Here is a 23,831-nt window from a genome sequence, read left to right on the forward strand (position 1 = left end):
TACAAGTCGAGGGAACCCAGGGTTTCCTGCCGCAACCTGAGAAAGACCTCGAGACTCCTTCTTCAGCGCGTCTTGAGTCCCGATTTCCCTACCATGACTCGAGAACATTTATGGGCTCCCCCTCGTCACACACATAGAGACCTGACTTTCCTGGCGCTACACGAGAGGCTCCCTGAGCTCCCCGTCGTACCTCGTGAGAAAACTCATAATTGTGCCCCAACTCGAGAAAACCCACAAGACGCCCCCGTCATTGCGAGCTGAGGGCCTTCTCTTCCTGCATGGCCTGGAGAGCAATCCCGAGTCCTCTCTCCAACTCCACAGGAGGCTTTACTCCGAGTAGGCCACTCAGTGGGCTCCAAGACATACCCGACGCGACTCGAGAAGAGAGTGGAGTCCTTTGCTTTCCTTCGAGAAGAGGCCTGACTCCCTGTGTGAGTCTGGAATGCAACTCCGAGATCCCTGTCACCCCTGGAGAGGAAAATTAAGTCCTGGGCACAGGCCTAGATGAAGTATATTTTGCCCTGCAGTGACTCGAGAGAAATCCCAGCTCTCCCTCGAAACTCGAATGGAAGATTGGACTTCCCTGGACCAACACAAGAGGAAGCCCGAATTCCCCGTTGTAACGCGAGAATCCTGCTGCAACTCGAATGAAACCACGTAGTTCCCCCCTCATCTCAAGATGAAGCCCTTTCACGTTAGAGCGTCTCAAGAAAAGTCTCACGTTCATGTTGAAGTTTGAAACATTACTTGGCACCCTTCATCAGACTCCAAAAGTTCCCTGACATACCGGTCTCACTCGAGGGGAACCCCGAGGTTCCCAGCACCACTTCATCTGAGCCCCTTCTCCCCTCCTGATCGCGACAGGAGGGTCGATTAACCTGCTTTGTCTGGAAGGCTTTCTCGACCTTCCCAGCGCACCTCAGGATGAGCCCAGTGTCAAGAGGAAATTCGAGAGGTAGCCTCGTGTGTGGTGCCACATGCCAAAAGACCCCGATTCTCTGGTCCTCTCTTCATAAGAACCCATGCCCGGACACCTCTTCGAAGGCAACCCTGTGGATGAAGTCACAACACGAAGGGGCATTGACAACCCCGTGCATCATCTGGAAAAACCCACAGGTTCCACATACAGCTCGACAAGTGGCCTGTCACCTCGTGAACAACTTGGGAGGCAAGCAGAGTTCCATTCCTCCACACAGCACGAGCCCTGAGTCTCCTGTCCCAACTCAGCAGGGACGCTGCAATCGGTGTCTGAAATGGAGAGAAACAGTAAGGTTCCTGCATCAACTCTAAATGAGGCCCTCTTCCATTGCACCAAACCCAGTGGAGTCCCGAGAGGCCCCTCCCAACTCCACAGTATCCCTGACTTCCCAGAGGCAACCTGAGTAGCTCTCTGAGGTCACCGGCAGAAGTTGAGGGAACCCAGCGTTTCCTGCCACAACCCCAGAAAGACCTCGAAAGATCTTCTTCAACGCGTCTTGAGGCCGGATTCCCCTAACATGACTCGAGAGCAATTACCCGCTCCCCCTCACCACGGGCATGGAGACCTGACTTCCCTGGTGCTGCACGAGAGGCCCCCTGAGCTCTCCATCGTACCTCGTGAGAAACACAACGTGGCGCCCCAGCTGGATTAAACCCACGAGACGTCCACGTCATCGCGAGATGTGGGCTTTCTTTTATTGCATACCCTGGAGAGCAATCCGGAGTCCTCTCTCCAAACTCCACAGGAGGCTTGACTCCCTGGAGGCCACTCAGTGGGCTCCAAGAGATAACTATCGCGACCCAGGAGGATATCAGAATCCTTTGCTTCCCCTCGAGCCGAGGCCTGACTCACTGGGTGAGTCTGGAATGCGTCCCCGTGATCCCTATCGCCCCTGGAGAGGAACATTAGGTCCTGGACACAAGCCTAGATGAGGTCTATTTTGACCTGCCGTGACTCGAGAGCAATTCCCACCCAGCTCTCCCTGGCGACTCGAATGGAAGAATGGACTTCCCAGGGCCAACACAAGAGGAAGCCTGAATTCCCCGTCGTAAGTCAACAATCCCATCGCAACTCGAGAAAAACCACGTGGTTTCCCCTTCATCACAAGATGAGGCCCTTGCCCACCACAGCGTCTCAAGAGAAGTCCCACGTTTCGTCTTGAAGTTTGAAACAGTATTTGGCAAGCTTCATGAGACCCCAAAAGTTCCCTGACATACCGGTCTCACTCGAGGGGAACACCGAGGTTCCCGGCACCACTTCATCTGAGCCCCTTCTCACCTCCTGATCACGACAGTAGGGTCGATTTACCTGCTTTGTCTGGAAGGCTTTCCCGACCTTCCAGGGACACCTCAGCATGAGGCCCGTCTCACGAGGAAATTCGAGACGTAGCCTCGTGTGTGTTGCCGCATTCCAAAAGACCCCGATTTCCTGGTCCGCTCTTGATAAGAACCCGATGCCCGCACACCACTTCGAAGGCAACCCTGTGGATGAAAGCACATCACGAAGGGGCACTGACACCGCCGTGCATTGTCTGGAAAAAACCGCAGGTTCCACACACAGCTCGACAAGTGGCCTGTCACTCCTTGAACAACTCGAGAGGCAAGCGGAGTTCCATTCCTCCACACAAGACGAGGCCTGACTCTCCTGTCCCAACTCTGCAGGGACCCTGCGATCTGAGTCAGAAATGGAGAGGAACCCTGAGGTTCCTTCCTGATCTCGAGATCAGGCCCTCTTCCATTGCAGCAAACCCAGTGGAGTCCCAAGAGGCCTCTCCCAGCTCCATAGTATCCCTGACTTCTCAGAGGCACCCTGAGAAGCTACCTGAGGTCACAGGCACAAGTCGAGGGAACACAGGGTTTCCTGCCGCAACCCGAGAAAGACCTCGAGCGTCCTTTTTCATTGCGTTGAGCCCTGATTCCACTACCATAACTCGAGAGCAATGACGTGCGCCCCCTTGCCAATCGTATGGAGACTTGACTTCCCTGACACCACACGAGAGGCTCCCTGAGCTCCCGGTCGTACCTTGTGAGAAACCCCACACTGGCACCGCAGCTCCAGAAAAACCACGAGACTCCCCCGACATCGCGAGATGAGGGCCTTCTTTTCCTGCATGGCCTGGAGAGCAATCCCGCGTGCTCTCTCCAAACTCCACAAGAGAGGAGCCAAGACTGCTGAGGAGTAGGACGGGGAGAACTCTTTTCCCCCCCAAACAATTTCATCAAAAGAGCATTTAAACTTCGAGTAAATTCCACAATACAACTTATGAATGCTGCCAGAGGACATCAGGCACCCAGAAAAGCAACCCAACTCTTGGAAAGTAGGTAGGGAAAAGTATAAAAGACAAAAAAAGAGACAAAAGAGGGAGGGAGGGATTTCCGTCCTGGGAAGATAGTCTTAAAAAGAGAAAAGTTTCCAAACACCAGGAATGCTTTTCACTGCCAAATCTATGCCAAGCTTTGGAAGCACAAAGGGCAACATAAGGGGGATAAAAATAAATAAACAATGAAAACTCGCAGATTGCAAGCCCTACGGTAACTCCCCCAGCTGCGAAGCAGTGCAGACGCCTGCTCACACCATTAGCAAGCAGGGGCTGGGCAGGGAGGCGCGGCGCGGTCTGCATCACTTAGAGTAAGAATCTGGCCTGAATACCCTGAGCGCTATCTGAACGAAATAACTTGGGCTAGCAAACCAGACTCTGGGATATCTACCACGCAAAAAGCCAGCCCTAACCTAAGACACCGCCAGGCCCGCGCACAGAACAAAGGACTGAACAGAGATAGCCGGCTGCAGACCTTCCCCCTCTGGTGACAGGCAGCCAGAGCCGGAAGGGGGCAATCGCAGCCCCAGAGAGACATTATCTATAAAACTGTAAGCAGGCTTCTTTGCTAACTAAAACTTCTTGGGGATCTGGACGGTCAACATCTGCCTGAGAAGGTGCGCCTGTTTTACACCCAGATAACCGAGTGGCAGGGAGGCGATAAGTCACAACATTGGCGCTCGCCAAACATCTCATTACCTGAGCTGCTCGGACCTGGGAAGAGCACAAAACGCAGGCCCAACCGAGCCTGTGCCTCTGAGGACTACCCGAGTGCCTGAACCTGAGTGGCTTGGACCTGGGAGGTGCATGCAGCCCAGGGCCAGCCTCGGATTGTTCCCGGTGGAACAACCTAGAGCCAGAGCAGTGTGGGCAGGGAGGCTACACGCGCCGTGAGCGGGGGCAGACCCAGTGTGGCTGAGGCACTGTGACCGCACGCCAGTGTTATTTGTTTGCAGCATCCCTCCCTCCCTCCCCACAGTGCAACTGAACAAGTGAGCCTAAAAAAAAAAGTGTCCTCCACCGTCCCCTTTGTGTCAGGGCGTAAACCAGACACTGAAGAGACCAGCAAACAAAAGAAGCTATAACAGAGGGAATCGCCTTGGAAGCTACAGGCAATGGACTAAAACCCTATGGTTACTAGGACTACATAGGAAGGTGCCTATAGATCTTGAGAAATATAAGTCGGACCAAGGAACTAGCCAAAAATGAACTGAACCCACGATACTCACAACAAAACCAGAGAAAGTCCTAGATATATTTTTATGATCATTCTTTCTTTTTTTTAATTTTTTAAATTTTAAGTCCTCTATTGTTCCTTTAATTTTCACTTTTATAACCTATTACTTTGCAAAAAAACAAGACCCTATTTTTTTCTTCTTCAGCAAACTTCATATATATATATATATATATATATATATATATATATATATATAATAATTTTTTGACCTTGTTTTTTTGTTTTGTTTTTTTTTTTCTTCTTTTAACATTGTATTTTTGAAATTCCAAACTCTACTCTAGATTTCTAATTTATGCTTTTTGGTATTTGATATCAATTTTGTACCTGTAGTTTCTTTATAATTTTTGCGACATTGCTTGTTTTTGTTTGTTTGATTTCTCTTTAGTTTTCTTCTTCCTTTTTTTTAACATTGTATTTTTGAAATTCCAAACTCTACTCTAGATTTTTAATTTGTGCTTTTTGATATTAGTTATCAATTTTGTACCTGTATTTTCTTGATAATTTTTGCGACCTTGTTTTTTTTCTTTGTTCGTTTTTTCTCTCTTTCTTTTCCTACTTCTTTTCTTTAACATCGTATTTTTGAAATTCCAAACTCTACTCTAGATTTTTAATTTTTGCTTTTATGTATTTGTTACCAATTTTGTACCTTTAAGAACCCAATCTTCAGTACCCATTTTTCACTAGGGAGCGAGATTACTGGCTTGACTGCTCTCTCTCCCTTTGGACTCTCCTTTTTCTCCACCGGGTCGCCTGTGTCTCCTCCCTAACTCCTCTCTACTCTACCCAACTCTGTGAATTTCTGTGTATTCCAGACGGTGGAGAACACTTAGGGAACTGATTACTGGCTGGATCTGTCTCCCTCCTTTTCATTCCCCCTTTTATCCTTCTGGCCACCTCTGTCTCCTTCCTCCTTCTTCTCGTCTCTGTATAACTCTGTGAACATCTCTGAGCGGTCCAGTTGTGGAGTGCACATAAGGAAGTGACTACTGGCCAGCCCACTCTCTCCACTATTGATTCCACCTGATCTCATTTGGGTCACCTCTAACTCCCTCCTCCCTCTTCTCTTCTCCATGTAACGCTGTGAACCATTCTGAGTGGCCCTCACAGTAGAGAAACTTTTCTTCTTTAACGTAGATGTTTTATCAATGGTGCTGTATAGAAGGAGAAGTTTTGAAACTACTGTAAAAGTAAGACAGATAATTGGAAGCAGGAGGCTTAAGTCCGAACCCTGACTCCAGGGAACTCCTGACTCCAAGGAACATTAATTGACAGGAGCTCATCAAATGCCTCCATACCGACACTGAAATCAAGCACCACACAAGAGCAAACAAGTTCCAGGGCAAGACATACCAAGCAAATTCTCCAGCAACAAAGGAACACAGCCTTGAGCTTCAAGATACAGGCTGCCCAAAGTCACCCCAAAACCACAGACATCTCATAACTCATTACTGGACACTTCATTGCACTCCAGAGAGAAGAAATACAGCTCCACCCAGCAGAACACGGACACAAGCTTCCCTAACCAGGAAATCTTGACAAGACACCTGTACAAACCCATACACAGCGAGGAAATGCCACAGTAAAGAACTCCACAAACTGCCAGAATACAGAAAGGATACCCCAAACTCAGCAATTTAAACAAGATGAGACAGAGGAATACCCAGCAGGTAAAGGAACAGGATAAATGCCCACCAAACCAAACAAAAGAGGAAGAGATAGGGAATCTACCTGATAAAGAATTCCGAATAAGGATAGTGAAATGGATCTAAAATCTTGAAATTAAAATGGAATCACAGATAAATAGCCTGGAGACAAGGATTGAGAAGATTCAAGAAAGGTTTAACAAGGACCTAGAAGAAAAAAAAAAGAGTCAATATATAACGAATAATGCAATAAATGAAATTAAAAACACTCTGGAGGCAACAAATAGTAGAATAACAGAGGCAGAAGATAGGATTAGTGAATTCGAAGATAGAATGGTAGAAATAAATGAATCAGAGAGGATAAATGAAAAACGAATTAAAAGAAATGAGCACAATCTCAGAGACCTCCAGGACAATATTAAACGCTACAACATTCGAATCATAGGGGTCCCAGAAGAAGAAGACAAAAAGAAAGACCGTGAGAAAATACTTGAGGAGATAATAGTTGAAAACTTCCCTAAAATGGGGAAGGAAATACTCACTCAAGTCCAAGAAACCCAGAGAGTCCCAAACAGGATAAAGCCAAGGCGAAACCCCCCAAGACACATATTAATCACATTAACAAAAATCAAACACAAAGAACAAATATGAAAAGCAGCAAGGGAAAAACAACAAATAACACACAAGGGAATTGCCATAAGGATAACAGCTGATCTTTCAATAGAAACTCTTCAAGCAAGGAGGGAATGGCAAGACATACTTAAAATGATGAAAGAAAATAACCTACAGCCCAGATTATTGTACCCAGCAAGGATCTCATTCAAGTATGAATGAGAAATCAAAAGCTTTTCAGACAAGCAAAAGCTGAGAGAATTCTGCACCACCAAACCAGCTCTCCAACAAATACTAAACAGGAAACACAAAAACGGTGTATAAATTGGAACCCCAAACAATAAAGTAAATGGCAATGGGATCATACTTATCAGTAATTACCTTAAACGTAAATGGGTTGAATGCTCCAACCAAAAGACAAAGACTGGCTGAATGGATACAAAAACAAGACCCCTACATATGTTGTCTACAAGAGACCCACCTCAAAACAGGGGATACATACAGACTGAAAGTGAAGGGCTGGAAAAAGATTTTCCATGCAAATAGGGACCAAAAGAAAGCAGGAGTAGCGATACTCATATCAGATAAAATAGACTTTAAAACAAAGGCTGTGAAAAGAGACAAAGAAGGTCACTACATAATGATCAAAGGATCAATCCAAGAAGAAGATAAAACAATTATAAATATATATGAACCCAACGCGGGAGCACCACAGTATGTAAGACAAATGCTAACAAGAATTAAAGGAGAAATTAACACTAACACAATAATAGTTGGAGATTTTAATACCCCACTCACACCTATGGATAGATCAACTAAACAGAAATTTAACAAGGAAACACAAACTTTAAATGATACAATAGACCAGTTAGACCTAATTGATATCTATAGGACATTTCATCCCAAAACAATGAATTTCACCTTTTTCTAAAGTGCACATGGAACCTTCTCCAGGATAGATCACATCCTGGGCCATAAAGCTAGCCTTGGTAAATTCAAAAAAATAGAAATCATTCCAAGCATCTTTTCTGACCACAATGCAGTAAGATTAGATCTCAATTACAGGAGAAAAACTATTAAAAATTCCAACATATGGAGGCTAAACAACACGCTGCTGAATAACCAACAAATCACAGAAGAAATCAAAAAAGAAATAAAAATTTGCATAGAAACGGATGAAAATGAAAACACAACAACCCAAAACCTGTGGGACACGGTAAAAGCAGTCCTAAGGGGAAAGTTCATAGCAATACAGGCACACCTCAAGAAACAAGAAAAAGGTCAAATAAATAACCTAACTCTACACCTAAAGCAACTAGAAAAGGAAGAAATGAAGAACCCCAGGGTTAGTAGAAGGAAAGAAATCTTAAAAAATTAGAGCAGAAATAAATGCAAAAGAAACAAAAGAGACCATAGCAAAAATCAACAAAACCAAAAGCTGGTTCTTTGAAACGATAAATAAAATTGACAAACCATTAGCCAGACTCATCAAGAAACAAAGGGAGAAAAATCAAATCAATAAAATTAGAAATGAAAATGGAGAGATCACAACAGAAAACACAGAAATACAAAGGATCATAAGAGACTACTATCAACAATTATATGCCAATAAAATGGACAACGTGGAAGAAATGGACAAATTCTTAGAAAAGTACAACTTTCCAAAACTGGACCAGGGAAGAACTAGAAAATCTTAACAGACCCATCACAAGCACGGAAATTGAAACTGTAATCAAAAATCTTCCAGCCAACAAAAGCCCAGGTCCAGACGGCTTCACAGCTGAATTCTACGAAAAATTTAGAGAAGAGCTAACACCTATCCTGCTCAAACTCTTCCAGAAAATTGCAGAGGAAGGTAAACTTCCAAACTCATTCTATGAGGCCACCATCAGCCTAATACCAAAACCTGACAAAGATCCCACAAAAAAAGAAAACTACAGGCCAATATCACTGATGAACATAGATGCAAAAATCCTTAACAAAATTCTAGCAATCAGAATCCAACAACACATTAAAAAGATCATACACCATGACCAAGTGGGCTTTATCCGAGGGATGCAAGGATTCTTCAATATCCACAAATCAATCAATGTAATACACCACCTTAACAAATTGAAAAATAAAAACCATATGATTTTCTCAATAGATGCAGAGAAAGCCTTTGACAAAATTCAACATCCATTTATGATAAAAACTCTCCAGAAAGCAGGAATAGAAGGAACATACCTCAACATAATAAAAGCTATATATGACAAACCCACAGCAAACATTATCCTCAATGGTGAAAAATTGGAAGCATTTCCTCTAAAGTCAGGAACTAGACAAGGGTGCCCACTTTCACCATTACTATTCAACATAGCTTTGGAAGTTTTGGCCACAGCAATCAGAGCAGAAAAAGAAAGAAAAGGAATCCAAATTGGAAAAGAAGAAGTAAAACTCTCACTGTTTGCAGATGACATGATCCTCTACATAGAAAACCCTAAAGACTCCACCAGAAAATTACTAGAACTAGTCAATGACTATAGTAAAGTTGCAGGATATAAAATCAACACACAGAAATCCCTTGAATTCCTATACACTAATAATGAGAAAACAGAAAGTGAAATTAAGGAAACAATTTCATTCACCATTGAAATGGAAAGAATAAAATACTTAGGAATATACCTACCTAAAGAAACTAAAGACCTATACATAGAAAACTATAAAACACTGGTGAAAGAAATCAAAGAGGACACTAATAGATGGAGAAATATACCATGTTCATGGATTGGAAGAATCAATATAGTGAAAATGAGTATACGACCCAAGGCAATTTACAGATTCAGTGCAATCCCTATCAAGCTACCAAAAGTATTCTTCACAGAGCTAGAACAAATAATTTCACAATTTGTATGGAAATACAAAAAACCTCGAATAGCCAAAGCGATCTTGAGAAAGAAGAATGGAACTGGAGGAATCAACCTACCTGATTTCAGGCTCCACTACAAAGCCACAGTTATCAAGACAGTATGGTACTGGCACAAAGACAGAAATATAGATTAGTGGAACAAAATAGAAAGCCCAGAGATAAATCCACACACATATGGACACCTTATCTTTGACAAAGGAGGCAAAAATATACAATGGATTAAAGACAATCTCTTTAACAAGTGGTGCTGGGAAATCTGGTCAACCACTTGTAAAAGAATGAAACTAGAACACTTTCTAACACAATACACAAAAAGAAACTCAAAATGGATTAAAGATCTAAACGTAAGACCAGAAACTATAAAACTCCTAGAGGAGAACATAGGCAAAACACTCTCTGAAATACATCACAGCAGGATCCTCTATGACCCACCTCCCAGAATATTGGAAATAAAAACAAAAATAAACAAATGGGACCTAATTAACCTTAAAAGCTTCTGCACATCAAAGCAAACTATTAGCAAGGTGAAAAGACAGCCTTCAGAATGAGAGAAAATAATAGGAAATGAAGCAACTGACAAACAACTAATCTCAAAAATATACAAGCAACACCTACAGCTCAACTCCAGAAAAATAAATGACCCAATCAAAAAATGTGCCAAAGAACTAAATAGACATTTCTCCAAAGAAGACATACAGATGGCTAACAAACACATGAAAAGATGCTCAAGATCACTCATTATCATAAAAATGCAAATCAAAACCACTATGAGGTACCATTTCACGCCAGTCAGAATGGCTGCAATCCAAAAGTCTACAAATAATAAATGCTGGAGAGGGTGTGGAGAAAAGGGAACCCTCTTACACTGTTGGTGGGAATGCAAACTAGTACAGCCACTATGGAGAACAGTGTGGAGATTCCTTAAACAACTGGAAATAGAACTGCCTTATGATCCAGCAATCCCACTGCTGGGCATACACACTGAGGAAACCAGAAGGGAAAGAGACACGTGTACCCCAATGTTCATCGCAGCACTGTTTCTAATAGCCAGGACATGGAAGCAACCTAGATGTCCATCAGCAGATGAATGGATAAGAAAGCTGTGGTACATATACACAATGGAGTATTACTCTGCCATTAAAAAGAATAGAATGAATCAATTCTAATGAGGTGGATGAAACTGGAGCCTATTATACAGAGTGAAGTAAGCCAGAAAGAAAAAAAACAATACAGTATACTAACACATATATATGGAATTTTGAAAGACGGTAACAATAACCCTGAGTACGAGACAGCAAAAGAGACACTGAGGTATAGAAGAGTCTTATGGACTCTGTGGGAGAGGGAGAAGGTGGGAAGATTTGGGAGAATGGCATTGAAACATGTAAAATATCATGTATGAAAAGAGTTGCCAGTCCAGGTTTGATGCATGACACTGGATGCTTGGGGCTAGTGCACTGGGACGACCCAGAGGGATGCTATGGGGGGGAGGAGGGAGGAGGGTTCAGGATGGGGAGCACATGTATACCTGAGGCGGATTCATTTTGATATTTGGAAAAACTAATACAATTATGTAAAGTTTAAAAATAAAATAAAATTAAAAAAAAAATCCACAGGAGGCTTGACTCCCTTTAGGCCACTCAGTGGTCTCCAAGAAATACCCGTCGGAACTCGAGAGCAGAGCAGAGTCCTTTCCTTCCTCTCGAGATGAGGTCTGACTCCTCGGGTGCGTCTAAAATGCAACCCCGGGATCTCTGTCGCCCCTGGAGAGGAACTTTAGGTCCTGGACACAAGCTTAGATGAGGTCTCTTTTGCCCTGAAGTGACTCGAGAGCAATCCCTAGCTCTCTCTCTCAACTCCAATGGAAGATTGGACTTCCCTGGGCCAACACAAGAGGAAGCCTGAATTCCCCATCGTAACTCGAGAATCCCGCCGAAACTCGAGAAAAACCACATGGTTACCCCGTCATCGCAAGATGAGGCCCTTGCCCGCTACAGCGTCTAAAGAGAAGTCCCAGGTTTCTTCTTGAAGTGTTTTCACACTTCAAGTGTGAAAACTTGGCACCCTTGATGCGATTCCAAAAGTTCCCCGACACCCTGGTCTCTCTCGAGGGGCACACCGAGGTTCCCGGTACGACTTCATCTGAGCCACTTCTCCCCTCCTGATTGCGACTGGAGGGTCGACTCCCGTGCTTTGTCTGGAAGGGGTTCCCAACCTTCCCGGCGCACCTCAGGATGAGGCCGGTCTAACGAGAATATTTGAGACGTAGCTTCATGGGTGGTAACACATGCTGAAAGACCCCGATTCCCCGGTCCACTCTTGATAAGAACCCGATGCCCGGACACCTCTTGAAAGGCAACCCTGTGGAAGAAGGCACAACACGAAGGGGCACTGACACCCTCGTGCATCGTCTGGAAAAACCCGCAGATTCCAAACACAGTTCGACAAGTTGCCTGTCACCGCGTGAATAACTCGAGAGGCAAGCGTAGTTCCATTCCTCCTTACAAGACGAGGCATGACTCTCCTGTCCCAACTCTGCAGGGACCCTGCGATCAGAGTCAGAAATGGAGACGAACCCTGAGGTTCCTGCCTCCACTCGAGATGAGGCCCTCTTCTATTGCACCAAACGCAGTGGAGTCCCGAGAGGGCCCTCCCAACTCCAGGGTATCCCTGACTTCTCAGAGGCACACTGAGAAGCTCCCTGAGGCCACCGGCACTAGTCGAGGGAACCCAGGGTTTACTGCCGTGACCCAAGAAACACCTTGAAAGTCCTTCTTTAACGGTTCTTGAGGCCCGATACACCTACCATGACTCTAGAGCAATGACGCGCTCCCCCTTGCAATGCGCATGGAGACCTGACTTCCCAAGTGCCACATGAGAGGCTCCTTGAGCTCCCCGTAGTACCTCATGAGAAACCCCACACTGGCGCTGCAGCTCGAGAAAACCCACGAGATGCCCCCTTCATCGCGAGATGATGGCCTTCTTTTCCTGCATGGCCTGGAGAGCAATCCCGAGTCCTCTCTCCAAACTCCACAGGAGGCTTGACTCCCTTTAGGCCACTCAGTGGGCTCCAAGAGATACCCGTCGCAACTCGAGAGGAGAGCCGAGTCTTTTGCTTCCCCTCGAGACAAGGACTGACTCCCCGGGTGCATCAGGAAAGCAACCCCGAGATCCCTGTCCCCCCTGGAGAGGAACATTATGTCCTGGACACAAGCCTAGATAAGGTCTCTTTTGCCCTGCAGTGACTCAAGCGCAATCCCTAGCTTTCCCTCGCAACTCGAATGGAAGACTGGACTTCCCTGGGCCAACAGAAGAGGAAGCCTGAATTTCCTGACCTAACTCGAGAATCCCGCCACAACTCGAGAAAAACGACGTGGTTAACCCGTCACCACAAGATGAGGCCCTTGCCAGCTGCAGCGTCTCAAGAGAAATCTCACGTTCCGTCTTGAAGTTTGAAACGGTACTTAGCACCTTTGATGCGACCCCAAAAGTTCCCCGATATCCCAGTTTTACTCGAGGGGAACATCGAGGTTCCCGGCACCACTTCATCTGAGCCCCTTCTCCCCTCCTGATCGGGACAAGAGGGTCAATTCACTTGCTTTGTCTGAAAGGGTTACCGACTTTCCTGGTGCACCTCAGGTTGAGGTCCGTCTCAAGAAGAAATTCGAGACATAGGTTTGTGGGTGGTGCCACATGCCGAAAGACCCTGATTTCCTGGTCTGCTCTTGATAAGAACCTGAAGGCTGGATACCTCTTCGAAGGCAACCCTGTGTATGAAGGCAAAAAACAAAGGGGAACTGACACCCCCATGCATCGTCCGGATAAAACCACAGGTTCCACACACAGCTCGACAAGTGGCCTGTTATCCGGTGAACAACTCGAGAGTCCAGCGGAGTTCCATTCCTCCACACAAGACGAGGCCTGACTCTCCTGTCCTAACTCTGTAGGGACTCTGTGTTCAGAGTCAGAAATGGAGAGCAACCCTGAGGTTCCTGCTTCAAATCGAGATGAGGCCCTCTTCTGACAAGGTCCAGCCTCGGCTGGTCCAGGGTTTTTGAAGGGGAGACAGAGTAGGCGACCTATTGATTTATTTATCAAAGATATAAAGAGTAATAGAATGAGGATATCTCAGTAGGAAAATTTAGTGGAGAAAAGAAGCTGAGTAGCTTGGTTTATGCGGAAAATCAGTATAACCCGTGACACCAGGTTAGCTCTGACCACAGAGGCCGCAGGCTCCCTCTCAAATAGCGAAAAGTGCCCCACCTTAGACACCTTCTCAAGTGCTCATCGAAGCCCAGGCAAATAAATGGTCGCAGAAGATATCCGCGCTCCAGATGGACACTCATCTGAAAATTGAGGGGAAGAATGACATTAGGAGACTAAGCGTTGGCAATCAAGGCCCGTAGCTTTATTTTCAACAGGGGTTTTTTTTACCCTAAGTTACACATAGAGGATAATGGGGATGCAAAGTCAGCAGCCTTTGATCCTTATCAAAAACCAGGGTTTCTTTCCTGCAAATGTATCGTATACAAATGGTTTAGGTGATTTACATCATCTTCTAGCCAGAAGGCCTATTAACATTTTATGACTCTTGACAAAGACTTATCAACCGTAAGACTTATTTTCTCTAAGAGTAATTATTTTAAGGTTTGGCCCCATCTTTCGAAGATAAAATTGCATTCCTATAGGGCGGATGTGTAATGGGTTTACAACAAAGGAAAGAATTTATTACCTTAAGGGTCTAAAGTTAGTAACACCAAGGCCACTACTTATTTCTTCTACATACCAACTATATTAATTAATACACATTCAAGGATACAATTCAGGGGATGTGGAAACTTGGCAACAAGCATTGGTTCATCAATGAAATCTTTTACTAGTTTTATTCTGACAGTTTCTAACTCTCTGAGAGGCTCTAAGCTATTTGAATATCTTAAGCTTCCCGTGACCCTCGAGGCTCGGAGACTGTAAACAATTGTATGCCTTGCTGTAGGAGACCGGGTAAACTTGTCAGGAGAGTTAGAGAGCCATCTGACGTGTTTGGATTTAAACACTCCTAATTGCCCAGGAACTTTATTAATTGGAGCTGTAAGTTAGCTCTTTGACAGAAAGAGGGAGATGGTGGTGGGGGACAGCCCCCAGGAAAGTCAGAGGTGAGAGCACAAAGCAATAAAGTAGGCAGACTCTGGTTTTGGGGGGTAGATGCTCAAGAATATCCGGGAGGACTCCCGAGGCTCGATCCCGCCTTTGTGTATGCCCAGCCTCCTTCCTCATGACCTTTGTCACGAGTGGAATGTCTCTCGCCGGCTCCCGGCATCTCCCCGTTTTTTATTTCTTAAAACAGCCAGATGTAGCTCAGTCGCGAACCTCTGAATACTCTGCTGAAGAATCCTGACAATACAAGGAAGAATGATTATGAGAAGCAGAATTAAAGCAGCCACCGCAGCATAGCTAAAGACATTAGACAGAATATTCTTTCCTGAGATGTAGTTAGGGAAAGTATGGAAGAAATCATTTGCTGTTCCAGCAGCAGTAAAATCTAATCGGGAGTGCTCCATGGTTGCTATTTGATAGTGAAGTTTCCCTACGTCTCAATGTCAGAGCTGTTCCAGATACCTGAAATATGGTTTTTAATCTTTTCCCATTCAAAATCTGTCTCATTTACTTTCAGGGGTGTTACACATATCCACCGATAGTCAGCATGACAAGACAATGCCATTTTCACCTTTAAAGCCTGCAATTCAGTCCCAATATGTATTACTGCTTCCTCTAGGGCATCTACCCTCATTTCTAATTTTCTCTCTATAGCTTTCTGTGTTGCCAATGTTAAAGAAACATTTTTGGACATAGAATCAACATATTGAGCAGTATGTACTTGTTGAGTCAATGATATTGCTGCCACAGTAACAGAAGTGATTGCACTTATCAAAGCTGCTGTTCCCAAGATAAGTAAGCCCACAAACCGTCGTGTTTGCATTAAATCCTGTAGTTGTTGTAATACAGCAAGACCATAATTCAATAAGTGGTTACATCATAAGATAAGGTGGATGTTGTAGCATTACAAAGGAGCAAACATTATATTGAGGGTTTAAACAAGATGAACCAGGGAGCAGCTGTAGGCGTCGGCCCGGGGGAGCAGTGTCCCCAGCATCAGGAGGCAGAACGCGAGCGGCAGGCTGTGGGCCAAGGCGCCTATGGCGGGCAGAGGGGCAGGGTTCATGGTTTAGGGCTAGCCGCCACCGCTTGGGCTCAAGGTGGTCCCCTCTTGCCAGTGGGGCCACGCTGGTCTGGATGGCACTCCGCGGGCGCGCTTTCCTCTCTGGCCCTCACTCGCTGCACAGACTTCTTTGCTCTAGGTCACGGGGTGCAGCGAGGAGGGTGCGAGGAGCTGCTGGTGGCATGGAGGCGAGAGCTGGCTGGGGGAGGGGGAGCAAGTGAGTGCGCACGCCACGAACCTGGTCTTTGGGGAATGTGACATGACGAATTTGTCTGAGATCCAAACTGGAGAATCTGCATTCTGTAGAAATATACAAGCATACCCTCTCCCACAAGTTAGCAACACATCTGGCTTTTTCACTCTCCCGTAAGGAGGCCTTTTTACTTGACCAGGGGCCAAGTCATAGCCTGTAATTCAGGCATCTAGTGTCTCATCATTGTAGTCTGCCTCTGTGTGTTTACGTTTAAGTGATTAATTACAATTGGAACATAACTTCACTATTTGTCTAGCTGTTTCCCTATGGATATGTTAATTTAGGTCTAATGTTTAGTTTAGGTCTCTGTATAAATTAAAGTAATAAATGTATAACCTCCTTATCTCATTTTGGTATACAGGTATACAGATATACCTAAATGCAAAATGCATTTATATATGTATTTATATATGGCAACAAGTATAAAGTTATTGACATATAATATATATAAATCAATATACTTGAATTAATCTTTATAATTAATATATTAATTAATATATATTACAGCAATACAACACATACACAGCTAATACCAACCAACACAAACCAATATACTGTAATAATACATGTCACACATTTATAATTATACAGTATATAGAACATATATCATCACAGCACATCAATCCATACCAATTAATATCAGCCACACACACATTATATTACTGCCATATATATTTAATTATACAGTATATATATGTGTGTGTATATAGTATACATATTAATTTATATACAAATTAATTAAGTATAGATCTATAAATAGAATTAGGTATACCTTTATTAAATTTTATTTATACCCATACCTAATTAGGCAAACCGTAATTAGGCAAATATATTTATATTATGTATTTATAAAAATATATAATGTATTGTTAAGTGTACCACCTGTACAGCATCTCCACCCCACATACCACTTTCTCTAATCCCACCAACTCATTTTCAGTATTATGTGTTGGCCAGGAGCTGGGCCAGTCTTTCCCAGCAATGTTAAGAGACGTCTGTTCCTGTGTCTAATAGCCCTGGCGTTTTATTCTCTTGAAGTAAAAGATCTTTTAAAGGCCTTGGAACTGTAATTTCCTGCACCCAAAAGGCTAGATCACTAGATCCAAATGTTTTGTGGCTCTTAGATTGAGAAGTCAAGTTTTTCCTTGTCTGATAGTAAGGTAAAAGTAAAAGCTGTGTTACTCTTTGACCTTTATTAATTTGTACAGTTTTGATAGGCAGTGAGATCAAGACTTTAATTTCTCAATATCATCAGAATCTACTACACCATGCACCAGCGAAATTTCTTTTCTTTCTTTTTTTTTTTTTGTTTAATTTTTTTTTTAAAAGAAAGCGAGCTACGCCCCAGGACAAATCTTACAATGTCCTCAGATAGGGGGCCAGCCACTCTGGTTGGAATTGGAGTAAGCGGCACATCAGGGGTTAATATTGTTATTAAATCTCCTTGCCTTTTCGCTTTTCTCCTAGCCTGGGTGAGACCCCCCTGAGGGAGTTTTCTCCAAGGAGCACGCTCTGAATATTGTGTACTAAAAGCTCCTTTGTTTAAAAAACTTTTTATCTTCCTCCGTCTTAGGCAACACTTTGGGAGGCATTTGGGGCAAAGTGGGGAACTCCTGGGTCCTGGGAGGCACAATCGAAGGCGGTGGCGGTCTCCTTAAATCAGAAAGTGGTGGATAAGTTTTTTAAAGGTTTGCGCAGAGGGGGAGGGAGCTCGCCAGGGCTCTCGGCCGCAGCGTCCTGTAAGCCCTCTCCTTCCTCGGGAGGTAGACCACTTTCTCCCTCCTTTTTTTTTTTTCAATGGCAGAAAATATGATCTGTGCAGTAAATGGAGACTCACCACCATCCACCTCTATAGCCTCCCCCATAGGCTATTTAACAGCCTCGTGACGGAGGTCCAGGACATTTCTAATCATATTCCACAGTCAATAAATATTTGTCTATTCTTTGATGCAGAGAAATCCATTTTTAATTTTTTTTTTTAATTTTAGAGAATATTTTTATTTATTTTGTAACCTCTTTACCCTGGCTAAACTGCAGAGGGGACTAGAAAAGAAGCCTCAAGGTGAGGATCAAGTTCATCCTTGGGACTAGAGAAAATCCTTCTCCGGGAAACTCCTAGCGGTGGCCCTTTACCCTCACATGGAGGAGGAGGCATAGGGGGATGGGAGCGTCCCGAAGTTTTCCTCTTCTGTTCCGGAGATCCTTTAACTGTTTGGTAACTAAATCTTACGAACTGTCTGATCGGGGATGTTTCCCTCAACCTCCTAGGAGCGGATGGTCTGATTAGGGATGTTTTCTTAAACTTTTAGGAGCATTTTTGCCAAAAAGAAAACAATCCTCATCAGAATGGCATCGGGCTGCTCTTTCCTCTAAACCTTTTTCAAATTGAGGGGAGAGCTGATCTTTCTTTTCATCCCTATCTTTTACATGCTCATTGGCAGTCATAGCGGCTAGCCATTCATTTAGCTGTCGATAGCTAGGTATAGCCTCTTCATTTTCACTTTTCTTTATAACAGGTACCTTTTCAGATTTGCTTTTTTGTTTAACAGGTACTTTTGCAACTTTACTTTCCTCTTTAACAGGTACCTTTTCAAATTCATGAGCTGGATCTAAAACATCTCTAGTCATATTCCACAGAGGAAAGGTGTAAGTAGGGATTTTTTCCAAACCTTGCTGAGCACAATAAGCTCTTAGCTGTCTTCCTAGTTTTTTCAAGATACCTAGGTTAACAGTGCCTTGTTGTAGAAACCAAGGGCAGTGGTCTTGTACAAATGTACAAAATGATTGAATGGAAGATGTTTTAACCTTGATTCTTCTTTTACTTAATAACTGTAAAATTACTCCTATAAAGAGCTGTCTTTCATTTGATTCAGTGTTGCCCATGTCAGAAAATTAAGGATAGTAAAAGATTTTGCTTTTAGCTATCTAAAGATTAGGCCTTTTTTGTCAGCCTTTTTAGAAACCGTTTTTTCTCTCTAACTCTTCAACACTTCCCACTCCTCTCGCCCTGTCTATTCTACAGGGGGATCTGCAGCCCCCTAAGTGGGATCCTATCTGTCCCCAAAACTGAACACTGGGGGAATGGGGTTGGGGAATTACCTTCAAAATGCCTGTCTCGGGCGCCACCTGCAGAGGTCCAGCCCCAGCTGATCCAGGGTATTCGAAGGGAAGATGGAGTAGGCGACCTATGTATTTATTTATTTATTCATCAAAGATATAAAGAGTAATAGAATGAGGATAGGTCAGTAGGAAAATTCAGTGGAGAAAAGCAGCTGAGTAGCTTGGTTTACGTGGAAAATCAATATAACCCGTGACACCAGGTTAGCTCTGACCACGGAGGCTGCAAGTGCCCTCTAGAATAGAGGAAGGTGCCCCACCTTAGACACCTTATCGAGTGGGTCTTCGAAGCCCAGGCAAATAAATGGTCGCAGAGGATATCCGCGCTCCAGATGGACACTCATCTGAAAATTGAGGGGAATAATGACATGGGGAGACCAAGCGTTGGCGAGCAAGACCCGTAGCTTTATTTTCAACACAGGTTTTAATACCCTAAGTTACACACAGAGGATAATAGGGGATGCAAAGTCAGCAGTCTTTAATCCTTATCAAAAACCAGGGTTTCTTTTCTGCAGATTTATCGTATAAAAATGGTTTAGATGATTTACATCATCTTCTGGCCAGAAGACCTATTAACATTTTATGACTCTTGACAAAGACTTATCAACCATAAGAGTTATTTTCTCTAAGAGTAATTGTTTAAGGTTTGGCGCCATCTTTCGAAGATAAAATTGCATTCCTATAGGGAGGATGTGTAATGGGTTTACAACAAAGAAAAGAATTTATTACCTTAAGGGTCTAAAGTTACCAACATCAAGGCCACTACTTATTTTTTCTACATACCAACTATATTAATTAACACACATTCAAGGATACAATTCAGGGGATGCGGAAACTTGGCAAAAAGCATTGGTTCATCAATGAAATCTTTTACTAGTTTTATTCTGACAGTTTCTAACTCTCTGAGAGGCTCTAAGCTATTTGAATATCTTAAACTTCCCGTGCGTCTCGAGGCTGGGAGACTGTACACAATCGTATGCATAGCTGTAGGAGACCGGGTAAACTTGTCAGGCGAGTTAGAAAACCATCTGAGGGGTTTGGATTTAAACACTACTAATTGCACAGGAACATTATTAGTTGGAGCTGTAAGTTAGCTCTTTGACAGAGAGAGTGAGATGGTGGTGGGAGACATCCCCAATAATGTCAGAGGTGAGAGAAAAAGCAATAAAGAAGGCAGACTTTGGTTTTTGGGGGTAGATGCTGAAGAATATACGGGGGAACTCCCGGAGGCTCGATCCCGCCTTTGCGTATGCCGAGACTCTTTCCTCATGACATTTGTCACGAGTGGAATGTCTCTCGCTGGCTCCCGGCAATCTTCCATTGCACCAAACGCAGTGGAGTCCCGAGAGGCCCCTCCCAACACCACAGTATCAGGGTCTTCTCAGAGGCACCCTGAGAAACTCCCTGAGGTCACCGGCACAAGTCGAGGGAACACAGGGTGTCCTGCCGCAACCCGAGAAAGACCTCAAGAGTCCGTCTTCAACGCGTCTTGAGGCCGGATTCCCCTACCATGACTCGAGAGCAATGACACGCTCCCCCTCGCCATGCGCATGGACACCTGACTTCCCTGGCGCCACATGAGAGGCTCCCTGAGCTCCCCGTCATACCTCGTGAGAAACCCCACACTGGCGCCGCAGCTCGGGAAAACCCACGAGACGCCACCGTCATCGCGAGATTGGGGACTTCTTTTCCTGCCTGACCTGGAGAGCAATCCCTGGTCCTTTCTCCAAACTTCACAGGAGGCTTTACTCCCTTTAGGCCACTCAATGGGCTCCAAGAGATACCTGTCGCGACTTGAGAGGAGAGCAGAGTACTTTGTTTCCCCTCGAGATGAGGCCTTACCTCGGGTGAGTCTGGAATGCAACCCCGAGATCCCTGTTGCCCCTGGAGAGGAACATTATGTCCTGGACAAAAGCCTAGATGAGGTCTATTTTGCCCTACAGTGACTCGAGAGCAACACCCATCTCTCCCTCGCAATTCGAATGGAAGATTAGTCTTCACTGGGCCAACACAAGAGGAAGTCTGAATTTCCCGTTGTAACTCGAGAATCCCGCCGCAACTCTTAAAAACCACGTGGTTCCCCATTCATCGCAATATGAGGCCTTTGCCCACTACAGAATCTCAAGAGAAGTCCCATGTTTCGTCATAAAGTTCGAAATGCTACTTGGCACCCTTGATGCGACCCCAAAAGTTCCCCAATATACCGGTCTCACTCCAAGGGAACACCAAAGTTCCTGGCACCACTTTATTTGAGCCCCTTCTCCCCTCCTGATCATGGCAGGAAGGTCGATTCCCCTGCTTTGTATAGAAGGGGTTCACAACCTTCATGGCGCACCTCAGGATGAGGCCAGTCTCACGAAGAAATTCGAGATGTAGCCTCATGTTGGTGCCACGTGCCAACAGACCCCGATTTCTCGGTCTTGCTCTTGATAAGAACCCGATGCCCGGACACCTCTTCTAAGGCAACCCTGTGGATGAAGGCACTACACGAGGGGGCACTGGCAACCCTGTTCATCGTCCGGAAAATCCCGCAGGATCCACATACAGCTCCACAACTGGCCTGTCACCCCTTAAACAACGAGAGAGGCAAGCGGAGTTCCCTTCCTCAGACAAGACGAGGCCTGAGTATACAATCCCAACTCTGCAGGCACGCTTCGATCTGAGTCAGAAATGGAGAGGAAACCTGAGGTTCCTGCCTCAACCCGAGATGAGGCCCTCTTCCATTAAAACAAACCCAGTGGAGTCCCGAGAGGCCCCTCCCATCTCCACAGTATCCCTGACTTCTCCTAGGCATTCTGAGAAGCTCCTTGAGGCCACCGGCAAAAGTCGAGGGAAATAAGGGTTTCCTGCCACAACCGAAGAAAGACCTCGAGAGTCCTTCTTCAATGCGTCTTGAGGTCAGATTCCCCTACCATGGCTCGAGAGCAATAACCTGCTCCCCCTCGCCACGCACAAGGAGACCTGACTTCCCTGGCGCCACACGAGAGGCTCCCTGAGCTCCCTGTCGTACCTCGTGTGAAACCCCACACTGGCGCCGCAGCTCGAGAAAACCCACAAGACCCCTCCGTCATCGCGAGATGAGGGCCATCTTTTCCTGCATGGCCTGGAGACCAGTCCCAAGACCTCTCTCCAAACTTCACAGGAGGCTTGACTCCTTTTAGGCCACAAAGTGGGTTCCAAGAGCTGCCCGTCGCGACTCGAAAGGAGAGTGGAGTCCTTTGCTTCCCTTCGACACGAGGCCTGACTCCCTGGGTGAGTCTGGAATGCAAACCTGAGATCCCTGTGGCCCTTGGAGAGGAACATTAGGTCCTGGACACAAGCCTAGATGAGGTCTCCTTTGCCCTGCAGTGACTCGAGCGCAACCCCCAGCTCTCCCTCGCAACTCGAATGGATGTTTGGACTTCCCTGGCCCAACACAAGAGGAAGCCTGAAATCCCCGTTGTAACTCGAGAATCCCGACACAACTCGAGAAAAACCACGTGGCTCCCCCGTCATCGCAAGATGAGGCCCTTGGCCGCTACAGCGTATCAAGAGAAGTCCCACGTTCCATCCTGAAGTACAAAACGGTACTTGGCACCCTTGATGCGACCCCCAAAGTTCCCTGACATACCAGTCTCACTCGAGGGAAACACCAAAGTTCACGGCACCACTTCCTGTAAGCCCCTTCACCCCTCCTGATCGCGACAGGAGGGTCGATTCCCATGCTTTGTCTGCAAGGGGTTCCCGACGTTCCCCGTGAACCTCCGGATGAGGCCGGTCTCATGACGAAATTCGAAAAGTAGCCTAATGGTTGGTGCCACATGCTGAAAGATCCCGAATTCCCAGTCCACTCTAGATAAGAACCTGACGCCCGGACATCTCTTCGAAGGCAACCCTGTGGATGAAGGCACAACATGAAGGGACACTGACATCCCCATGCATCGTCTGGAAAAACCCGCCGATTTCACTCACAGCTCCAAATGTGGACTGTCACCCCGTGAACAACTCGAGAGGCAAGTGAAGTTGCATTCCTTCACACAAGACGAGGCCTTACTCTCCTGTCCCAAAACTTCAGGGACCCTGCGATCGGAGTCAGAAATGGAAAGGAACCCTGAGGTTCCTGCCTCCAATCAAGATGAGGCCCTCTTTCATTTCGTCAAACCTAGCGGAGTCCCGAGAGGCCCCTCTAACTCCTCAGTATCCCTCACCACTCAGAGGCACCTGGGAAGTTCCCTAAGGTCCCCGGTAGAGGTCGAGGGAAACGAGTGTTTCCCGCCCCAACCCAAGAAAAACCTGGAGAGTCCTTCTTAAATGCGTCTTGATGTCCTAGTCCCTCCCATGACTCGAGGGCAATGACGCGATCTGCCTGGCCACACGCATGGAGGCCTGACTTCTCTGGCGCCGCACGAGAGGCTCCCTGAGCTCCCCGTCATATATCGTGAGAAACCCCACACTGGCGCCGCAGCTCGAGAGAACCCATGAGACGCCCCCGTCATCACGAGAGGAGGGCCATCCTTAACTGCATGGTATGCAGATCAAGCGTGAACCTTCTGTCCAAGCTACACAGGA

The sequence above is a fragment of the Bubalus kerabau genome, unplaced genomic scaffold (assembly GCF_029407905.1).
Source record: "Bubalus kerabau isolate K-KA32 ecotype Philippines breed swamp buffalo unplaced genomic scaffold, PCC_UOA_SB_1v2 scaffold_31, whole genome shotgun sequence".
In the NCBI taxonomy this organism is placed as follows: Eukaryota; Metazoa; Chordata; class Mammalia; order Artiodactyla; family Bovidae; genus Bubalus; species Bubalus kerabau.